Raw genomic sequence first — 7,184 nt, forward strand, 5'->3', positions numbered from 1 at the left:
GAGACTTTCCACTGTGTAGCGTCTACTTGCTCCGTCAGGGCTGATCCAACATGAAGCCTGAACTAGTCTGCTGGAGAGAGGGATAGGCCATCCAGTCACCTTGACGCTACTACCACATGGGTGTCATGAGAACATTCAGTGAGAAACATAGATGAACATGGCCGCATCTCTCCACGTGGTCGGAATTTACTGAATAAAAATAAGATACCGTGGTACAAGGTACAGTGCTTTTCAGTATTGGTTACTTTTCATTGCTGTGATAAAACACCACCATTAAAAGAAACTTAAGAAGTGAAGAGTGTCTTTTGGTTTATGGTTCCAGAGAGAGGCATGGCAGGCAGCCTAATAAGGAAGTGAAGAGATCATATCTTCAGTCACACACAGAAAGCAGAGAAAGTGAACTAGAAGTGGGGCAGGGCCATAAACTCTGCCCCATAAAGTCTGCTCCACAGTGACATGCTTCTCACAGTGACAATATTCAAAGATGTGGGCCTAGAGGGAACATTTTTTTATTCAAATCAGCACAATTGTATTTTTCCACAATGTCAGAATTTACTGAGTAACAGGACATTCACAAGGTGCTAGAGTTTCATGGCAGCAATTTGATAGATAACCCCATCTACCTTGGTGAGCTGTCCAAGATGAATGCAGTTTCCTTGATTCCAATATTAATTACTAATATTAACTCTCATATCATACATCACAATAAATCTCTCATATACACATATTCATATGAAACATGTGATTTAAAAAATAAATACAAGGTTTAAGTTGTACAGCAGAATTGAAAAAGCCTCAGAAGTGCTGATAAAAATATTAACAGAGCCAAGCAGTGGCGGTGCGCTCCTTTAATCCCAGCACTCAAGAGGCATAAGGAGGTGGATCTCTGTGAGTTCAAGGCCAGCCTGGTCTACACTGCGAAAGACCTGTACTGAAGTTCAGATGAATTTTCAGGTGGAAAGCAGGCAGTCAGGTAGGCGAGTCAGTAGCAGGGCCCAAGCTGAAACTCCAGGGACAGATAGGTGCTCTTTGTCTGTCAGTCCCTGGTGCACACTAGGTATCAGGTCAGGGCCACTGTGCTGTCACAGCATTATTAGGTATCTGCCATTTTATGAGGTCCAGGCAAGGGAATTCCACTCTTTCTTTGTGTCTGGTAAGTTCTCAGCCCTTTTTTTTTTTTTTTTTTTTTGTTATTGTTGTTATGATTTCAATAAGCTCATGTGTCCTTACACTTTCAATTTACCCGGATAAATTTATAGAGTGCTCCCTTTCAACTCTCAAGAACTCACTTATCAGTCTTTACCTCTGCTGCATGCGTAGTGCTGGGCAGGTCGTGATTTTGTGTCATGCCCCCAGAGGCTTCTGTCTTTCTCCTCTTTCAAAATGGAGTCAAACGCTGCTTCTAAAATGTGGTTTCCTAGGGCAAGCCACACCCTGAGAATCCACTGTTTTATACAACATGGGGTAACTCTGAGTAGAGTACGGCCTGCTTCCAGCAAGTAAGACTCTTCCATACCTTTTACTGATGTCGCAGAAAACTCAACCAAGAGCAGCCAAGCCTGACACGATGTTGTTCATGACTACCCGCTGACCCATGGACTTACGGACGATGTCCACCGTGTACGGCCTCAGGCCACGGGGGTTTGGAGTGATTCATTCCACAGAAACAACACATACAATGAACTGAATTAAAATGCAGAGCTAAGAAACTATTTCCTGAAGGAATACAAGAGAGCAAAGCTTCTTGCTGTCCTTGCTCCGTCTAGGTCAGGGTGGGTCCCAGAAACTCTACAGTTAGTCCAACCTGGTACTTGAGGATGAGAAAGCCTAACCCAAATATCTAGATTTTACTATGACAGCCTGCACTCAAATAGGCCCTGAGCTAAGTCCCTCTTCTTTGGTGTCTGTTTTCCTGGATGAAAATGGGGTTCAGATTTGAGGTTCTATGAAGATTCAGTCAGCCTTGCTGGTGGTACTTCTCAGTTGTTTGCTGTGTGCTGGCATCCCCTAGAGGAGAGACCATTGTTAGATAAGGCCTTCTAATGACCCCACAATCAGCCGCCAACTTGGACTACAAACCATGTCCCCATGCCAGGAATTGGTACTGTGCCCATGTAAGTTGACACAGGAAAAGGAGTTTCCACTGAATGTGCTTTATCTGTCAATAATGACCTCACAGCCAACCAGATTTTACTGATACTCAAGCAAGCCCTGGAGCCAGGCCTGGGTCTGCATCCTCAGTATGCAGAGATGGGGAGTGGCTGAAGAGGCTTGGGTGGGCTTCCCCACTGCCCTCTGTTTTAAAGGGATGGAAACATTGCCTCTTTGTTTTGAGTTCAGATGGCTTTTGTTTTGTTTTGTTTAAGATATTTAGGTAGCCCAGGCAGGCCTCAACTCACTCTGCAGCCAAGGATGACTTTATGCCCCCAACTCTCCCGCCTCCACCTCCCAGCCCACCTGTGTTACCACACCCAGCGAAATGAGCATCTTTTTCACAGGTCCCCCAGGCATTATTTTTCCCCTGCCATTCACTCTTATGGTAGTTAATTTATAACCCATACCTGGCCCTATAAACAGGCATTCTGAGAAATAAACTACAACTTTAGAAGCTGCTGCCCACTCTTCCAAACGAAGGCAGTTCAGTTCCTCCTTCTAGGGTCAAGGAGCCAGAAGTCTGCCTTCTGGAGCCCATGGCTTCCATTCTCCACCATCCCAAGAGTTCACTGCCTTGGCTCCACCTCACCTCTTCCCTCCAGCTCTCTGAGGACCCACTATCTTCCCTAGAGCCCCTCCTGACTGTGTTCTTCCCACCTCTGCAGAAGGTGTCTCTGGAAGGTCATCAAGTGGCATGAACTGATCCCTGACCACCTCTGCAGGACACCGGTAGCAACCTCATCCTAACAATGTTCTCTTTAGGAGTATCCTTTTAGGATACATCAGAAAATAAGGGAGATGAACCCTGAGGTTAAAATTTTATCACTAGACTGGGAAGTTGTCTAAGCCATTAAAGAGTTTGCTTTGTGACCACAAAGACCTGAGAGTGATCCCTAGTGCCCACTTACAAAACTGAGGCATGGCAGTGCACACCTGTTACCCTAGCACTACTGAGGCAGAGACGGGAGGATGCAGGGTCTTTCTGATCAACCCGGTTAGCTGAATTTGGAGTTCCAGATTCAGTGAGAGTAAGGTGGAGAGCAACTGAGGAAGAGGGCACACAATGATGACCTCTGGCCTTCACAGATGTACACTATGCACATACGCAAACTCCTATGTACACACATGCACACATATATACACACATTACACATATACACATACACACAAACACCACACACACCATTCTTCTGATCTTGAGTCCATTCAGTCCAGTTGCCTTTTCAATCCAGTTGTGCTATTTCCATTTGTTTCTTCCCTGTATATTCTATCTCATAATAAAATTATTTCTTTGAAAGTCTCTCTGGTGTTTTGTTTGTAGTTGCTTGTTAAAACTTAAAAAAAAAACTTGTCATTGTGTGTATGTGTGTGCATCTATGTGCATGTCAATGTGTAGCAGTAAGGATGTGTATGTGCCACAGCATGAAAGTCATGGCATAGAGATCAGAAAAAAACCTTGAGTGTTCGTCCTTGTCTTCCTCCTTGTTTGAGACAGGGCTTTGTGTTGTTGTTCAATGATGTGTCCACTGGGTTAGCTGGCTCCCAAACTTCCTGGGATTCTCCCATCTCTGTCTCCCACTACAATATAGGAATGATGGGATTACAGATACCTGTTACCAAGCCCAACTTTACATGAATTTGGAGAATCTGAACCCAGGTCCTCACCTTTACACAAGTGCTTATCCACCAAGCCATCTCTAAAGCCCCATTAAAGCACTTTTTTTTTTAATTGTTGCTATTCTAAAATCTTTCTTTCTGATGCCTCTGCTGCTGGTAACAGCATATGTTGATTATCTGTTATTAATTAGTGTGAAAGCTTCCTGGATGTTGATGAGTGGTTAAGGGAAAAAAAAAACAAACAAACAAACTGAGCATTTTCATACTGTTAAGACTCTTGGTGACATTTAAAACTTCTAATTTGATTGACATTTTCTGTTGTTCTGTCTTGTGAGTGATGGGAATGGCTTGTCACTGATGGATAGGTGTTGACATTTAGTTTGGACCCTTAGCCTTCAGCACAGAGATACTGGGTCTCCCTCTTGTTTATAACTCTTTTGCTCTCATCACACTCCCTAGGGGAGAGGAGCAAGGGACAATGATTGTTCCAGTTTGGAACTTGAAACTAGGATCAGGAGAACTGTGCTACCTGCTCAAGCATAGAGCAGAGATGTCACATGACAGGGGCTGAAACTGTGTCAGTGTGACTCAGGGTGTGAACTCTGAACTATTTTGCTCAGCAGCTTCTCCCTGACAGTCATTATCATACTTCAGCTATTTCTAGTCTTCAGGCCTATGTGCTCAGCAGGGGTAAGAGGCTACTTTTTATGTCACTGGGGATACAGATGGAGATTCTGAGCAGCACATACTTTAGTGGCAGAGGAGACAGTCCTATCCACCATGCAGGGCCAGAGACAGTAGGAGCAGTGTGCCTGGTCCTAGGCACATCATTCTACCCCTCTTAGCTTTAGTTTACCTACATGACAGCTGAAGTTACTAAGACATCTGAGGATTAGCAAGATAATACATGCTGACCCTTGGGGTGCCCTATACCTTCAGCATATAGTTTCTTTCCATATCTGCTAATATGATGCCATTTTGAGTTTGAGGACAAAGAGGTCACTGGGGGACAGAGGAATGAATGATGGCTCACCAGAGAGCTGGGACTCAGTGGCGATGGAGGAAGTCTGGGGTTAGAGCAGAGAAGGCATGACCAGCTACTATAGAATGGGCACAGAACTCCAAGGACAAAGCAGGGGCACAGAAGGTCCTGGGGTGGTCTTCCAGCTTTTTGGATCTTACAGCACCTGCACTCCCCAGTTCAGTTTCTAAACTCACTAAAAAAGACCCTGTAGCCTGGGAGGGAGGCTTCTGTAGCAATGGAAGGGATTTGGGCTCACCATTCTGGGACACAGAAAGGGGTTGCACATGCTGACAATGTCGACTTTATATTCCTCTGGAGGCAAAAATGCTGTGAGTGGACCCAGGCAAGTATTGAGCTGATGTCACTGCAAGATGAAGCTCATTATTGGGACAGGCTACGTATGTAGGCTACCAAAACAGGGGACAGACATCATGCACTACTTGAGTAGTCCATGAAGATGGCCACTACACAGCTGGCTACCTTTCATAACAGGACAGTGAGGACTGCTGACTCAGAGAAGACTCTACGGAATTTTCCAGTGCCTGCACCTTTATACATGGTCAAGACTTGTGATTGGGTCTCCTTGCTTCTTGGGGTCATGGCCTTGCTCCTGCTGGGCAAGGGAAGCATCCCAGGCTCATGCACAGCTGCGCATCTGGCTTTCAGAAAATGTGACCAACCGGATGAAGGAGTCCTCTCCCTCTGGCTCTAAAGTGTCAGCGATATTCCAGTATTTATGGTGCTTCAGTTTTTGATGAAGAATTGAAAATAAGAGTAGCTGAGGAGCTGCGTTGGAGCAAGCCAAGAAGGAAACTGAAAACCAGAGATGCCTTAAGCAAGCCAGGGACCTAGAATGAGAGAGGGCTGCAGCCAAGGAGCAGCTGACCAGAGCTATCCTGAGGAAAGAATAGGCAGCTCCAAGAGGAGAAGCGCTCAAAGGCAAAGCATCTGGCTCCTCAGCTGGAAGAGATAGACCTAGTGAGACGGAAGCGGGACGTGCTCTACAAAGAGCAGCTGGCCAGACTGAAGGAGAGGAGCTCAGAGTTCTACAAAGTCACCACAGAGGAGTATCAGAAAGCTGCTAAAGAGGTATGAATACCATCAAGTTTGTGCAGATCTGCAGACCCAAATCCTCCAGTGTTACCACCAGAACACCTGGCAGACACTCAGCAGCTCTGCTCTGGCCAGCCAGTACATGCACCAGGTCAGCCATGACAAGCAGGGCATGCTGGAGAGGGGAGGATAAAGTTACCCCCGAGAACATGCAAAGCTCCTTCAGCGTTAATTCCACAGGTGGAACAGTTTTCTTTCCCTAGTAAGAAAATGACCCAACTAAAGAGAAGACCACTAAAGACAGCCAGGAACTGCAAAATGGACTCAACAGAATCATAACGTATTTTTATCAACAGTTTAAAAAGCCAACATCTAGATGAGGGAACAGTCATCAAGGAACACTGTTAAGTGTTAATGAAACCCACAAAATGAGTAAAAGAAAAAGGCAGCCCACTCCACCTTTTCGTACTCTCTTTCCAACTTCTACTGACATAAAATGTTCTCTTCACTCCAGGCTCCACCACTTCGTGACCTCCACTCTGAGAAAGCTGGGAAGGGGAACATTAAACCACTTGAAATAGAGAGACAGCAGGAAAGCACTGGCTAGGGCAACAGTGTAGACTTGCCTGGGCTGCGGGACCCGGGTGTGCTCTTTTCTTCTCATTCTACAGGACCTGTTTCATTGTGACTTGTGATGGTCATGCAGAAAGGGAGAGAAAATGTACCTCTTTTACTGGAATAATGTTTATGATTGCAAGTGAAATAAGGCATTTTTATGTATATAAAGGCAACCTTGGCTTATACAGACTCTGTAGTGAATACTGGCCCTCACAATCAATAATCTATTTTTCTGACAAAGGAAAAAAAAAGACTTGTGATTGGACAAATGACTGTTATCACTTGAGTCTGTGGAAGACAAACAATTGGGAAGATCAAGCAGTGAGTGGCATATGCACCCTTAAATGCACCCGGGGGCTAGGCAGAGTGCTCAGTGATTAAGAGTCCTCTTACAGAGGACTCAAATTCAATTCCCAAGCTCCTATGTCAGGTGGCTCACAGCCATCTGTAACTCTGGTTCTGGAGCGATGTGACACCTCTGGATTGCACAGGCACCTGACTCACAAATACACTCCCACACACACATATACATAATTTAAAATATAAAAAATACAATAAACTAAAAATTAAAAAAAGGCTTTGGCTTTTAGACGCTGTAGTCTAAGCCAGTTTCTGCTGTGCCTGTAAAAACCCTGTAAGGTACAGTGGCTGCTTCCTCTACTGCCTCTTCCTGTCACTTCCTGTCACTTACTAGACAGAGCCCCTAGGACTGTGCATG

At 45.1% G+C, this 7,184-nt stretch overlaps 1 pseudogene; it reads left to right on the plus strand.

The window, feature by feature from the left end:
• The first annotated feature begins 5,088 nt into the window (after positions 1–5,088).
• On the plus strand, positions 5,089–6,975 carry LOC110563939 (MICOS complex subunit Mic19-like; annotated as a pseudogene).
• The last annotated feature ends 209 nt before the right edge of the window (positions 6,976–7,184 follow it).

The sequence above is a fragment of the Meriones unguiculatus genome, chromosome 8 (genome assembly GCF_030254825.1).
Source record: "Meriones unguiculatus strain TT.TT164.6M chromosome 8, Bangor_MerUng_6.1, whole genome shotgun sequence".
Classification (NCBI taxonomy): Eukaryota; Metazoa; Chordata; class Mammalia; order Rodentia; family Muridae; genus Meriones; species Meriones unguiculatus.